Source organism: Echinops telfairi, unplaced genomic scaffold (genome assembly GCF_000313985.2).
Source record: "Echinops telfairi isolate 266 unplaced genomic scaffold, ASM31398v2 ScPeMD7_2573;HRSCAF=3158, whole genome shotgun sequence".
NCBI lineage: Eukaryota > Metazoa > Chordata > Mammalia > Afrosoricida > Tenrecidae > Echinops > Echinops telfairi.
This window is the reverse complement of record NW_022106471.1, coordinates 6617707-6634096: the sequence shown is the minus strand read 5'-3', so window position 1 is coordinate 6634096 and position 16390 is coordinate 6617707. Positions and strand designations below refer to the sequence as shown.

At 47.7% G+C, this 16390-nt stretch overlaps 1 protein-coding gene across 1 annotated transcript in view; it reads right to left on the bottom strand.

Annotated features, from left to right (window-relative positions):
• SPRED2 (sprouty related EVH1 domain containing 2) overlaps positions 1-16390 on the bottom strand; it is a 122893-nt gene that overhangs the window by 105048 nt on the left and 1455 nt on the right. The gene's annotated exons all lie outside the window — the stretch shown is intronic.

Sequence of the window (16390 nt, the reverse complement as noted above, 5' to 3'; positions counted from 1 at the left end):
TGTTTGTTTGTTTGTTTGTTTGTTTGTTTGTTTGTTTGATGCCCAGGTGCAAAACTTTGAAACGTCACACCTACTTCAACTTTTCATCAACTCAACTCCCCCTCTCTCCCTCCTTGTTCTCCTTCTCTCTCTATCCTACCCCTCAGGATGACCAGCTCCACAGGGGGTGGGGGTGGTCCTATCACTAAAGCCTGAGTTTGATGTGTACAAACCACACACCATCTGCAGGTGAGCCACACAGCAATTGTGTTTTGGAATTTCATGACCCTGTATGAATGATGTAAGTAAGCAAGGCTAGCCACCTGTTCAGTGATGATGGTCCAACATCTATATTGCTGCCGTTCTTAAGGGCCGAGTCCGTTCCAATTCACAGCCGCCCTATGTGCAACAGAATGGAACGCGACCTTATTAAATGGTTAAGTATCAACTCGTCGTTTTGGGACCAGTGACTGTGTATTCCCTCCATTTTCTTTTGATGCTTCCAGCGTCATTCAGTATTTTGCCCATAAAATCTTTTAATATTGCAACCCGCGTCTTGGATTTTCTTCAGTTCTTTCAACTTAAGATAGCTGAGTAAGCTTGTCCTTCTTGGTTTTCTCACTTTAGATCTTTGACACTTCATTATCATATTTTATTTGGTCTTCTCAAGTTGCTCTTTGAAATTTTCTGTTTAGCTCATCTGCTTCATCATTTCTTCCATTTGCTTTAACCACGACCATGAGCAAGTTTCAGAGTGTCTTTTGACATCCATGTTGATCAATTCTTTCTTTCCTGTCTTTCTGAGGAGTGCTGTGGCAGTTACATAATCTCCTGTCAACTTGAGCAAAGGGGTGGAGTCTAGCCTGTCAATCAGGTCAGAGCCCATCATGCCTGTGTGGGCGAGGCCTTCTCCTGAGGATTCTGGGAACTCCTGTCTTCCTCCCTGGAGGCACACACACACACACTCTCTCTCTGCTTTGTCTTCCTGTGACAAGCCACATGGAGCCACATGTCAGTGCTGAGATGCTTCCGCCGCCACTGGATCCACAAAGACTTTCCACCCACTGGCCTGTGATCTTCCTGCACTCAGCATTATTGCATGTGTTGTGAGTCTGAAGAGGAATTTACAGACTGGTACTGGGCTAATATCGGACTTATGGACTTGATCTGGATTGGGCTGGGATGTTTTCTCAATATTCAATTGCTCTTAGATATAAAACTCTTACATACTTGAAAGGCTATGAATTTGTTTCTCTAGTCAACCCTGACTAACACAACACTTTTGCATTCTTCATGGACTATGTTCTGTCATCCCACAGCTCATCAAGTCTTTTGTCATGCGTGTTCAAGGGATCAAAGCCGTTCCAAGGTATTCTTGAAACTCAGGTGTGGTAGACTCAAGGTCCTACTTTGCCTCTCATGGACTTGTTTTCACTTTCTTCAGCTTCGTGTTGAACTGACATGAGCAATTGGTGGTCTGTTCCACAGTCAGTCCCTGGCCTCGTTTTAGCTGCTGATATGGAGTCTTTTTGTCTTCTCTTGCCACAGATGTAGCTGAATAGTTTCTGTGTATTCCATCTGAGGACGTCCACGTCCACAAGTCGCCTTTTGTGTTTTGGAAAAAAAGGTATTTGCTCTGGAGACGTCACTGGTCTTGCAAAATTCTTTCATGTAATCTCCAGCTTCATTCCTATCACCAAGGCCATATTTTCCAAATATACTGTTCCAACTTTGGCATTCTGACCACCAATAATTATCAGTGCATCTTGACTGCATGTTTGATCAATTCCACACTGAGAAGGAAGCGGTCTTCCATTTCTTCTTCGCTAGCTTTAGTGTTTGGTGCATAACCGATATAGGCAGTTATGTACGCTGGAAAAGGACAGTACATCTATGTGGGTGCATTATCTAGTGGTTCCTAAATGATATTTGGGAGAACATATAGGTTCTAAACCGCTCATTGGGGCCTGGCTGGTGACACTGGTTCTACACATGCAGGAAAGGTATCTAAATGCTAGGGAAGGTCCTAACGTATCTTGACCATCTTCCACTGAAAAGAAAGTATTCCAGGCTAATAAAGATACCACCAGAGAGGGTCTGTAATTGGCTTGTGTCAGATTCCCCAGAGCATCTACCTCCATGTAATTCTTACCACCATGGGCTTGATATTTTTGAACCTCTTTTTTGGGAAAGCAAAGGCTCTCTTATTTCAGTCCTTTGGCCTATTCCTGGAGTGGGTGACCACGGTGCCCCAGGTAGTGAACCATGCTCCGGTTCATATTCCTGTCTCTTCCGCATCTCTCAGCAGGAATTATCTCCAAAGAGTGCACACTGACAAGTGATAGATAATTTGCATTTTAACCCTATTCAAATTTGGGTAAATGGTTTAATATGCATGCTAATATTCCATCATTATTCCAATTAAGGAAACTATTATGTTAAAGTGTTTAATCAGGAGAATTAAGGAGAACTCCAGACACCTAAAATTAACCTCTAATAGTCTTGACATTCATTTAAGTGCAATTTGCCTGAGCCATAAGCAACACCACCACTACTATCACCCTCCATTATGAACTCTGCTTAGGCACGTGGGGGATTCCTGATAAGGCCTAAAAAGCAATTCATTTCCTAACTAGATTGCTGTCTGGAAGAATAAACTAAAAGGTCTGCAATTTAAATACAATCAAATCCCTAGCAGTCACATTCCAGGGGACTTAAACATCAACATCTTGATCCCAGTAACAACAATGCTATCCGCATCAGAAACAACACAACCACTTCCTCTTTCTCTGACCTTCTCTGTTTAATTACTTCCTGTGATTTCTTGTAGGGCTGAGCATGCCTGCTTCCCAGGGTGCCGGGCTTTCCGTCCAGGACTGATATGGAAGGTGGCGACTGCCAGCTGACTGTCAGCCGTTACACACAGTGCCGGGACTTCATGTTTCTTTCTGAGTGATAGATCTCTTGGGCTTCCTGACATTCACCAAGAACTTTTCCAAGCCGTAAGAAAAGAAAAACATCTCTGAGCACATTCGTGTCAGAAGTCCAACGGCACCTCACACCCCGCCAGGCGTTCTGCCCGGGCCAGGAAGGGCAGAGATGGGGCACTCACATGATGCAAGAACTGCCTGCCTTCTTGTCTAGGGAGCTTCATCAACAATCAGATCACAAATGCCAAACAGGGAAAGCCAGCTTTCTTGGAAGATCTGGACAATGCAAAACCCCAATCTAATCTGGTATCTGTGAGCTCACTTACCTTCCTAACTACAGATAGGCCCTTGCCACTCCCGATGCGGTGCCTGCTGGGCCGGCCGCCCTGAGTGCTTTGTAAGAAAGCAGAATCTCAGATCTCGTGGAATCACAGTCCTCGTGTGAGAGGACTCCCCAGATGCCCCTGTGCACATTCGAGTTGGAAAAGCACTGCTGCAGGGTCTTCGTCTCAAAACCACCCACTGCTGCTGAGCGCCATTCTGACTCCCATCAACCCCACGTGGTCAGAGTAGAACTGTGGGACATAGGGTTGGCCAAGGCTGTTTTGTTTGTTTAGGAAACAGTTTCTTCTGAGGTGCCCCTGGGTAAAACCAATCCACCAACCTTCATGTGATCCCCCGGGTGTGCTCACTGCTTACACTTACACTACACAGGGACTCCCCCCCACCACCACCCCAAATCAACAAAACCTGCTGTTAAAGAGAGTTGATCCAGACTCGCAGTGACCCTCCAGGGCAGAGGATGACCCCAAAGGTTGCCATCTTTACAAAAGCAGGTGGCCACACCTTTTCCCCTTGGAGTGGGTGCTATGTTCAAACTGATGACCTGTCTGTTAGCGGCTGAGCACTTCAACCACTGAGCCTCCAGGGCCCCCTCTCAAAACTCAACTCACTGCGGACGCAGAGAGACCTTACAGTACAGGGTAGAACTGCCCAAGTGGGTTTCCGAGACTGTAACCCTTCAATCTGTCTCCCACAGTGTGGCTGGTGGTTTTGAACAGCTGACCTTGCCGGGAGCAGCCCAGTGGGTAACCACTACGCCATCAGGCTCAAAACAGCGAGGTTTAAATACAGGCGGAGGACTGCTTCGTGAGCCAATGCACTTGCACCGCTTCCCATCAAGGGAAGGAGGCTAGCCCTCTGTCCAAAAGAAATTTGGACATTTGCAGAGCAGCCATGTCCCTCCGGGCAGAACAGGCTTCTATTCCGCAGGATTCTGGGCGAGTTCGAATTCCATCGGCCCCAAAGTTCAGAAGTCAATCTGCACATGCCACCACTTTGCACGTGAGAAAACGAAGGCCCTGTGAGATCATAGCGCCAATGTAGACATATGGAATCTGAGTTAGTCCAAACCGATTGCCTCTGACTAGATTCTGATTCACAGCAATCCCCTCAGAGTAGAAATGCCCCAGAGGGTTTCCAAGGCGACTGTTAATCTTTAGAGGCAGATTTGCTACACAGAGCGGCTAGTGGATTAGAACCGCCAATCTCTTGGTTGGCAGCCAAGCACTTTGGCCTCTGCGCCACCAGAGATTGTTCCAAGTCCATATAAGAATTCTTGCTCTGTGACCTCAGACAAGAAGCCTTTTCTCTCATGTGGGAGAGGGGAGCGGGGAGGGAGGGGAAAAATGAGGACCTAATGTCGGGGGTTTAAATGGAGAGAGAATGTTTTGAGAAATGATGTACGGATACGCTTTACACAATTGATGTGTGTATGGATTGGGATAACAGTTGTATGAGCCCCTAATAAAATGTTTAAAAAAAAAAAAAAAAAAGAAGCCTTTTCTGCCCCTGGAGTGTGTGGATGCTGAACTGACTGACATACTCCACCCACACGTGTGCACACACGGACATGCTCGCTTGGAAGCCACTCAAAGAGCTTGTTAGGGGACGCCAGCAAAGGCATCAAGCCCCTGGATGAAGAGTCCGCCACCCCTTCCCCTGCTAGAACAGTTCTTAAAGCTTCAGAAGGAACCTCGAGGGCTAAGGGAAAGACCAGGGAAACACCTCCAGCAATCAGCCAGTCAGCAAGATGAAGCTGTCCTCATAGCCTAAGGCATATGAAAGTTCCTACTTATTATGATGGCCCTGTGGGGTAAGCGGTGGGCTGCTAACCCCAAGGTTGGTGGTTCAAACCCACCAGCCGCTCTGCGGGAGACAATTGAGCCTACCTGCTCCCATAGAGACTTACAGCCTCAAAAACCCACTAAAGGGCCATGATAGGCGCTCTGGTGGTTACTCATTGAGCTACCACCCTTAACCTAAGGTCAGTCGTTCAAAACCACCAGCCACTCCACAGGAGAACAATGAGGCTTTCTTACTCCCATAAAGAGTTAGTGTTGGTGATGTATGTATGGATTGTGATGAGTTGTATGAGTGAGCCCCTAATAAAATGATTTTTTAAAAAAAGAGTTAGTGTTGGAAACTGATTATGGTAGCGATAGTGCAATAATACTTGACGTGGCTGAACTACGGAATAATAGCTGTATTAACTGCCAATTAAAAATTTTTTTAAAGGGTTAGTCTTGGAAACCCCATGGGGCAGTTCTGCCCTGTCCTATAGGGCTGCTATGCTTTGGGATCGACTCGATAGCAGTGAGAGGGGTCACTGAGTGCGAATCAATTCCACAGTGGGCTTTAGCAATATTATAAGAGCTCCTACCTGGGTGCCACCCACAGTTAGGTGTTTAGCTCTTAAGCAAAGGTTAAGAGCTCAACCACTGGCACTTGGGAAAGGAGAAACCTGCCAATCTGCTTCTGAAACATCAGTCACCGGAACTTCATGAAATACAGTACTATTCTGCAACCCCTGGGGCCCACCCAACTGGTTTGGTGGTGTGTTTTGCTTTTGGAGTACCCTACAGTGGAAGCTCTCTGCGGGCAGGAGCTTCATCTAAGAAACCAAGTAACGGCTCAGGCTGAAGTCTGGCAGAGCAGGCGCTCACGATTCACAGTGAATTCATGCCATATGGGAGGCACTCCTTTTCCTATCCCTACCCGGACTTTCATCTTTCTTTTTACTTTTATAGAAATCATTTTATTGGGGCTCGTACAGCTCTTATCACAATCCATCCATCCATCCGTTGTGTCGAGCACATTTGTACATTTGTTGTCAACATTTTTTTAATCGTTTTATTAGGGGTTCATACAACTCTTATCACAATGCATACACACATCAATTGGGCAAAGCACATTTGTACATTCATTGCCCCCGATTTTCATCTTATAGAATATCCCATGCCACCGGGTCCCAAACAACACACTAAAATTCCACTGTCCTCCAAAATAATACCTGCAATGTCTTGTCATTCTTTGCAAGCCAACTGACTCACAGCCCGCCAGCCCCAACCCCATGACGGAGCAGGGCTGACCCTGTGGGTTTCCATGGCTCCCACATCTGATGGCAGTAGCCTACCACAGCCTCTCCCCAGAGAGCAGCTGACCTCTGCCATCATGACACCAGGGCGCCTTCCTATAACCAGAATCCTCTCATTCTCCTGAAAAGGCATCGAAGGCTGGGTGGGAAAGCCCTCAAAGGTGGTTAACAGGCAGCAGGTGGGCTCCTGTTTTGAAGTGCGTGCACCGCAGACTCAAGACAATGGAGCTTGTATAGGCTTTTCTGGGCCAGTGCCCCGCCATCCTAGCAGGGGGGAATCACTTGGTTTAACTTGCTTTAACCTAGTGAGCAGGGCAGAGAAGCTGAGTAACTACACGCACATGATGCTCACACTCAGGCTGCTTTAGAAGGCCTGTAAATGTGAGTTACACTATTGGGATGTTGACGATTGAATGATGCTTCGGGCCCAGCACTGCATCAGCTACTGCCTTCGTCCGTTTTACTCCTTGGCTGGAAATATAAGATGAAAACACTCACATGGTATGCAAGTAGACAAAACAAATCCTAAGCCAACTCACCCCTAGGCGAATGCTCTGTCCCACCCACCCCCACCAAGCCTAGGGACTCTTGTTTTATAAAATACATTTTATAAAAGAGGGTTTCTAAGCCACAAGTGAGAAAAGGGGCCAGGCTGGCAGGGGAGCCAAGGATGTCACTACAGGCTGACACATTGACACTGAGAGGAGATGAGCTACTTATAGACACAAACTCTCAAAAAGTACAGCTGACGAGGCTTAGTAGGTAAAGGGGCCAGCGATTGGCTGCAGCACGAATTCAGGAACACAAGAAAGAGCCACTCCCTGCAGGCCCACCTGCACCACCCTGGAAAGGCCAAAAGACCCTCCAGAACAGGACATTGGGGCTCGCAGTCTCCCACAAAGTCCCCAAGGAGTCTTGAAGCAAGTCATTTCATCTCTCCCAGGCATCAAGTCAGAATTCTCATTGTGAGGTTCAAAGAGTTCCCGGATGTTATCTGTCTGATAGAATCCTGAAAATAAGTCACACCTTGCTCTGTGAGGTGAGTGAGATGTCACCAGGCAGAGGACACGGGATGAACTCCCACATTTGTCAGACTCTGGGCTAAAATGAGACCTGAACCCTGCGGGTGCAGTGGTTAAGCCAGGGGTCCTCAAAGTACAGCCCGTGGGCCACATGCGGCCCGCCGAGGACATTTATCCCGGCCACTGGGTGTTTTTGCCCCGTTTTGTTTTTTACTTCAAAATAAGATATGTGCAGTGTGCGTAGGAACTTGTTCATAGTTTTGTTTTTTGTTTAACTATAGTCTGGCCCTCCAACGGGTCTGAGGGACAGTGAACTGGCCCCCTGTTTAAAAAGTTTGAGGACCCCTGGACCAAGCTCTTGGCTGTTAACCAAATGGTCAGTGGTTCAAACCCAGCAGCTGCTCTGCAGGAGAAAGGTGTGGCAGTCTGCTTGTTTATTAAAGATTACAGACTGGGAAGTCTTCAGGAGCAGTTCTACTCTGTCCAACAGGGTTGCTAAGTCGGAAACGGCGCCGTGGCAAAGGGTAATGGATAGGCACCCACTTTTTAACCTAGGCTCTCTCATTTCCACTTTTGAAGAGCCCATTGATTCAGGATACAGCAGAATGAACACCACTGACAGGAACCCAGGGTTCATGGCGTGACCCTTGCCAGGGTCTCTTTTATCAGTAAGGGGCAGAGGGAGGGCCTGACCCCAGAACCCATGTTTCCTCCATAAGCATCCAAGCAGTCTCTACATCCCCCCCTTGAAGGGAAAGGCCCCATCCAAGTCTCTTTGCCACCACTTACCTATCAGCTTGTCTTGACCTGGACCACTTGCTGATGAGGGCCAGGGATTGCAGCCTGCGGTATGGACTACAACTCCATGCCCAAACTCACTGCCTTCGAGTCAATGCTAACTCATGGCGACCCCTATGTGGGGTCCTAAGACTGTAACTCTTTAATGGTAGTAGAAAGTCCAGTCTTTTTCCCTGCAGAGCTACTGGTGGTTTCAAACTGCCAACCAGGTGGATTGCAGCATAACTGGGTAACCACTACACCACCAGGACTCCCTTACTCAATGCAAAGAAAACCAAAATCCTCACAACTGGACCAGTAGGAAACAAGATAAACAGAGAAGAGATGGAAGTTTTCAAGGATTTCGCCTTGCTTGGATCCATAATCAGTGTGGCAGTGACATAATCTCCTGTCAACTAGAGAAGGGGTGTTTAGCCTGTCAATCAGGTCACAGCTTGATGACCTCATTTGGAGGCACGAAGGAAAGAAATAGTTTGCTGGAGGCGAGACACATACACTCACTCCTGGGAGACATTCCTATTGACAAGACACGTGGAGCTATGCTGATGGCAGCCAGGGCCTTGGAGCTGGAGGAGCCACACACTAGCGCTGAGATGCTTCCACCAACACTGGATCCACAAGACTTTCCACCCACTGGCCTATGATCTTCCTGCATTCCGCATCATTGCATGTGTTGCGTGAATCTTAAGAGGAATTTATAGACTGGCATCGGACATATGGACTAATATCAGACTTATGAACTTGATCTGGACTGGGCTGGGATGTTTCTTAATAAATAGATAACTCTTTGATATAAAGTTCTCTATTACACACCTGAGTCGCCCTGGATTCGTTTCTCTTGTCTACCCGAACTAACACAATCAGTGCTCACGGAAACAGCAGTCAAGAGATTAAACGACACAGTTCATTGGGTAGATCTGCTGCACAAGATCTCTGTAGCGTGGAAAAGCAGGGAGGTGACGAGGAGGATGGTATTCGCCATCACCTCATACGCCTGTGAAAGTTGGACACTGAATAAGGAAGACCGCGGAAACATCAATGTGGTTGCATTGTGGTGCTGGCGGTGACTCTTGACGGTGCCACGGACTGTCAAAAGAACAAACAAATCTGTCTTGGAAGAAGTACAGCCAGAATGCTCCTTGGCTGCAAGGACGCCAAGATTTGTCCTCGGAGAAGGACAGCATGCTAGGTCAAGTAGAGGGCCAGCTAAAAAGAGGAAGCCCTCCATGGGATGGAATGGACAGAGTGGCTGCAACAATGGGCTCAGATGTAGAATTCTGAGGGTGGCGCGGGACTGGGCGGTGTCTCACTGGGGTCACCACGAGGAGGAACCAACTTGATGGTACCTAACAAGTTTGTTTGGCTGTCGGCACAATCTGAATGACAGTTTAAATACTTCACCTAAGGTAAATTATTTTCCAATAGCTCAATAACAAATCCATCATCGCTGACAGACAGCCCATCTTGTGTTCAGTACTCTGGCAAGCCCAGGACGGAAGTCAACATGCCACGATGCCCACACATAGAAGGGCCGATGGGCCCAGCTTCTCCAAGCATCATGCCCTTTCCTCAGGGTGGGATGCAAACAAAATAAACAGCACTGTCTTTGGCTGACCCCAAGGCCTGGATACAGCAATCCCTTTGTTATTCAATCGATGAGTGATGACTCAAAAGACAGGTGGTTTAACCCACCAGGCAATGCTATGAAAGGCCTGGTAATCCTCTTCTGTAAAAGTTCTGGCCAAGAAAGCTCAATGGTGTTCAGTTCTGTTCTATAAAATACAGGGTTCGCCAGAAGTCAGTCGACTTCATCAGAAAAACTCATTACGAGAGGCCAGAGTCAAAGCAACACAGTAACGAAAAGGAATAAATATTGAACATGGAAAGGCAAAGATGGCATTAGCAGATGATTTAGAACACCAACCTAATCATTAAGGTGGAGGCACTGGAGAATAAACCACCGGGCATACCATCTCAGAATAAAAGCACCTCTAGTTGAAAATTCTTCCCACGGAGGAGCCAACGACACGCATTACAGGAGCTGCTCGGACTGCTTCCTAATCTCTTCAATCACGAGCGCTACGCTGAAGTCAAAGCCCATTTCTTCGCCGCTATGTGCAAATAAACCGAGGACAACTTTAAAATAAATATTCAAACAGCTTTTGAAAATAGCATGAATAGTCATTCATAAAATATTGAAAGCACAATTTGTTATCAAGAAATACGCTGCCTCTTTTGCATAGAGATTGCCTGAGAAAGGGAAATGAGCAGTTATGTAGCAGTTGCTGTCTGTTTTAATGAATCCCTATTCCCACTGTGGGAGCCCTGGTGGCGTAGTGGGTTCTGCGTTGGCTGCTAACTTCAAGGTCAGCGGTTCAAATCCAACAGTCACACCTTGGGAGAAAGATGAGGCTTTCTATTCCCACAAGGAGCTACAATCTCGGAATCCCTCAGGGGCAGCTCTACCTTATCCTATAGGGTCACTCACTATGAGTCAAAATTGACTCGATGGCAGTGAATTTGCTTAGGCCCCTCGAAAGCACGCATTTTGAGCTCCTGGTCAAGCTGTGATAGCAATCCTTTATCCGGGGTGCATGAATAGAAAGTGCATTTGCCCCATAGTGCCTATTACTTTAAAGTCACTTTTGCAAAGCCCTAGAGAAAACCTAAAAAGCACCATCCATATTTTCACTTCAAATATCGATTAGACCGAAGAAGCATTTGAAAGAATAGGCTATCAAGTTTATCAATACGACTTTAAAAAAATCAGCCAAATTTACTTGAGAAAACAAGCCAAAACAAACCAGCTAGAGCACGTGCTTGCGCGCACATGCACACCTTCCTGTTCTGCCTCTCCAGTCATCTGGTTCAGTGTCTGAGGATGTTGCAGTGCGAGTGTGTATTTGTTTTCAGCCTGGCAGTCTGGAACTATGCCAACACCGGAGTTCATCAGCACAGTTGCCTCCAACTTCAAGTGTCAGGACTCCAGCGGAACCCTGCAGCTACTGCAAATTGTGAATATTGTGATTTCTGCTGAGATTCTCCTGCAGAGGCAGAACACAAGTCCGGGCTTAGAGAGCTCAAGAGCCCCTACTGTCCTGTGCCTGTGACAGGAATTGGAATCCAAGTAGCTGTGAGGTGTCAGTCAGAGAGACCACCACCAATTTGGCTTACGCCAAATTCCCGTGCTGCACCAAGGGCTTTACGTGAACATGGTTTCCAGGAAAGAGGTTTAGTGCACAAACCTTCAGTGCACGACACACAACGGTGGTCATTCGCAGGTCAGTTATCAGGAACCAAACGGCATCTTTCGGTATTTCAATCCAGTATTTTATTCAGTGGACACGTGTGAAACAACCACAATGTGCCCAGTGGTATTGGGACAAGAACTAGAACTCCAGGCTGGTGAGAACCCTGAATTCAAAAAACCCTCCCATTCTCGTCTGGAACCTAGCTGGTGATCATTGCTATTCAGTGTGGGGAGAAAGCACTATAAAGAGACATCTATCCTGGCCTGGGAAGTGGGGCACAGAGGCGGCAGCTGAGGACAGTTTGAAGAAATGGCCTGGCACTGGTTCGGAGGATGGCAGAGCAGGAGCTACAGAAGATGGTGGAGGCAGAATCGGTTTGCTTTTGTTTTTATTTGTACTGATTCACTTTTTGTATTTTAAAAAATGGGCGAGAGAGACAAGAATGCAAAGAGGAAGAGCCAGAATGGAGGGAATGCTTGCTAATGCTCTCACAGAAACAAGCCCAGCTGACTTAACAGCAAATGGAAGTCTAGTCCAGGCCAGCTACTAACTAACCAACCATCTAGTCTGGCTCAGTGACTGTTTCCAAGACCCTTAAAATCCTTTCCAAGTTTTCCTGTTGTCGCTTTGTCTTGCATTCAAGATTTTCTGTGGAAAGACTCTGATTCTGTATAATCAACTCTGTTGATTATTTAATATTAAACATTTAAGCATGCTATTCATGTAGAACACACACACACACACACACACACACCCTTAGAAGACAGGCACACACAGAATTAATCAATATTGCAATCTGGAGTTTGATTTGCACAGCGAATGCAGATGTGCCATTCAAGGAACAGCCAACTCTAGGCCTGCGAGCCAGGGCCCACACACGTGTGCACTCATACATACATGCATATCATCCTCATTTTAAAGCGGACCACAGAATCCTCAAGCTCAAACGTCTGTAACTCACTTTAATCCAGAGAGGTGCCTCACAGCGTGTGCAGGGATGGGAAGTGCAGTGGAAAGCCACTATGGTACTGACGGACTGACCCCAATATAGAAGAATTAGGGACAGCATCGGAAACCATGGAGGATTCTGAGTCAGAAGGGCTCCCGGTGGTAGCCCCGCACTCCCCTCCCCAACCCTTTTTGAGGCAGCACCTCACAGACGTGAGAGCAGACTCCTTTCTGAACCAGGCAGCCTGGAGTTCAAGGCCCACTTCTCGGGTTAGGAACAGCCTGACCTTGGGTAAACAACTTACCATGCCTGCGCTTCAGCACCGAGCTGCTCATTTAAAGGCCAGCAGTCCAAAAACCCACCAACCCGGTTCTATAAGCACATACCGCCTCGGACACCCTGTGCTCTGCCGAGGGGCTAAGAGTCAGCATCCACTTGGCAGCAGAGTTCTCTTGGTTTCCGGTGCTGAGGTTTCCCCCACACCTGGGGATAATGAAGACCATCTACCGCCTAGTGTGAGAAGCAGAAAGGAGTGAAGTACTGGAAGACTGGGGGGGGGGGGAGTTGTTTTGGGCAAGTCACTTTGCTTAACATTCCTCATCAGTTAAAGGAGCAACACCTTCTTCACCTGGGTATTTGAAAATGAATGAGCTGAACCCGTAAGAAACCTCTTCAAATGCCCAAGCGCACTTAATTCTCACAGCAGCGCCACAAAGTGGGCGGGATTTGTTCAATCCGACGAAGCCCCAGCGAAAGCAAAGCAACTACTTTGCCTTCGAGGTCTCAGAAGGAACCCAGGGCCGGCTTGAGCCTAAACTAAAGGGGGTGGGGGTGGGGAGATGCATTTAATGTGGGATCCTTGATTGGATGCTAGCTGAAATAAAAAGGCAACTGGGCTGAGTGCTACAGACATCAGGGAATTAATTACTCTAAATTTTATACAGTGTGATCAGGACAGTGTGGTTTCAGAGAAGTATATTCTGATTTTTGGTGAAGAGGAGTATTTAAGTGTAAGGGCTTGGATGCTTGCAATGTCCTGCAAATGGTTCTGCAAAAGCACAGATTTATTTTTATTTATTTCATTTTTGAGAAAGGCGGGAGCTTTTAACCTTGAGAGAGGGCTGAAGGGAAAGCTGAAAAGCCATTCCCAGAAAGAAATGTGGCGGCATGGCAATGGGGACAGGAAGGGAATGTTCCAGAGTTGACGGTGGAGAGGACTGCCCACGCCATCTTACTAGCACGAACGATTCCGTTGTATGCTATGCTCATCCATGACAGCTCAATCAAACATTCAGAATTGGCTCTCAATAAATTCTCAATAAAACTATTTTGTAAACAGAAATGGGGGAGAGAGGCGTTCCCAGAAGGGTAAAATAGAATGCTGCACAGCATCGTAAGGGCTTCCAAGCGATTTCTTTTCATGCTTTCAAGACAGACAGCGGATGTACGATTTTTAATCCCACGCATAGGTAGCGTTGCTTCTCTTTACTTTTCAAATTAAAAAGAACACAGTTGTAAACCTAAACTTGCATTTTTATCTGGATTTTTCAGACCCACCAGTGAAAGAAGGGTAGATAAGCTTTTTGACTTGCCCGATATTTATGAGAAGAGTTTTAAAGTGGGATTAAGACAAATTAGAATACAAAGTTTTTGTTTTGTTTTGTTTTTTTAATTCAGCACGAGCTTACCAGTTTCAAGATTCTGATGCTAAATCTAACAATTAATTAAATAACTGTACCTCTTAATAAGAACCGCAAGTAGATATATTGCCTAGCAAGAAAACCTTTTACCTTGGGTATAACCAAGAATTCCCCTCCATGCCCAGTTTTAATGTCAGTAAATCTCTTTGTAAGGAACACATCAAAAAGCCTTTGAGGGATCCCACACAAAATCAGTACAAGGAAAACGGTTGTTGTTGTTGTTGTTGTTTGTTTGTTGTTGGGTGCCATCAGGTTGGCTTTCACTCAGTGACCCTATGCACAACAGAATGAAACTATGTCAGGTCCCGCACCAGGCTCACCACCGTTTAAGTGTGAGCCCATAGTGGCAGCCACTGTTGTCAATCCATCAAGGAAAAACAAGACCCAACTCCACACAAAGCAAACCAAATCAAACCAAACTACTGCTGTTGGGTAATGACCCCAAAGACAGAGCACAACTGCCCCATGGGATTTCCTAGGCAGGAAAGGGGGCAGCATCTTTTCTCCCACAGCAAAAGCCTGTGGGTTTGAGTCTTTCGGTTAACTGGGCCACTAGGGCTGGCTCATAGAGAGGAAAAGGTAAAGCAATCCAGCAAAAAAAATCTAAGCTGACACGGTTACCTTCATCAGGCAATCGTTTGAGTTCTGAGTTTGCAGAGATTATGGGGGGGTGGGGATGGTGAACACCACCCACAACAAAAAAACCGCCGCATAGCAGCAACCTTGGAAACCTTCCTGCATTGACATTAAAGAGGAATCTTTCAGCTGGGTCACTGCGTAGGACCATAGGAGATAATGGACAGCACCTACCAAGGCAGTCTTGCAGCCCCTTTGCTGCCGCCTTCTTCCTCAGCACTGTCTCATGCCAAGGTCATTACATTAGAAGGAACTCCGAGAAAGCCATTTCTGCAGTCGGCCTCGGTGCCAAGGCTTTCTGATTCGAAGTGAAACAAGAATCTACCCTCAAATCTCCTTTGTCTGACTGATGGGTCCATGTTGAACTAGCTCTGAGCACCTGGAACGGAGATACTCATTTCTCGGCTGGTGACCCCACCAGGAATCCTTTTGCTTGACATACCAGATGGGGCAGGATGCAAGACTGACATGCTGCTGTGAAAAGGACCAGGCCTGGCCTGTTCTCACTAGGGCTGGGGCCAAGCCTCCAGATCTTGGCCACCATCCTCTGCTGGCTACTAGTGTGTGTGGGTCCAGGGGAGGGTGGACAAAATACCTCCGTTTATTAGTCAAACCTGAAAGGGTGCATGGCCCAGCTGCACATTCCACCCCCTCCGTATTTCGGCCCTGAAAGCATGACTTTTATTTTCTTCTTCACATTTCAAGATACTGTATAGGAAGGCAGAGCAAATAATTTAAAATAAAATGGCCAGCAGATGCGGCGGGGCAACTGTCACTTGAAACCAGGCAGCTTCCTGGCCAGCGACCGATTTCTAGGACCAGTAGTTACTGCAGTCAAAGCTCCCTGGGGGCCACAGGAAGGAAAATCCCTTTCCCCACCACCAACCCTTCCACCAGCCTGGCAATAGCAAAGGCCAAGGCTTAAAGGCGCATTAAAGAAACAAAGTGCCTAGGTCTAGGCGTGGAGCAGTGCATTCTATCACCTGCTGCAAGAGGAGATCGCCCTTCAAGCCTCCCTGTCGCCCAGCAGTGAGTCACTTCCCCTCCCTGCACTCCTCCAGAGTCTCAACGCTCGCCTGGGGCAAAAGAACCCCGGGCCTCGGGCCCTCGGAAGCTTGCTACCCGAAGCCCTACACCCCCGCACGGACACGCGCGGGGCCTCCCTCCAGGCGCACGTCCCAGCCGCTGAGGACCTGCTCTTCGCATTGAAGCGACCGACCGCCGCCGCTACCTTGGCTAATGGCAGCTCTGAATGAAAGGAGCAGAGGCAGGCTCCGGATTTATGAATGTGCAGGGGAGGAGGGGAGGAATATCATGTGACAATAAAGAAGAGCGTCTTATTCACAAAATAAAAGTGCTGGTGGCAGGCACGGGCACGGGCATGGAGCAGCCGTGGTGGCAGCGATACGTTGACCACTAAGCCCCAAAGACCTGAGCCACGGGGCCCAGGGGTCCTGTCCCCCCAGGCACCCGCGGTTGCAAACGCTTCGGGTGGGGGAGAGAAAAAGCCAACTCCGCCCCGCGACCGTGAGGCTGCTGGGAGCAGCACCTTGGGCGCAGGCTGGCAGGAGGCACCGATACCACGCAGGGCGAGAGGTCTGCCCAGGAGCCCCCGGTGGAGCGCCCCGAGCTTTGTTCCTCCCGGGCTCGCGGGGCCGGGCACGCTCGCCCCATGCGCGCGCACACACA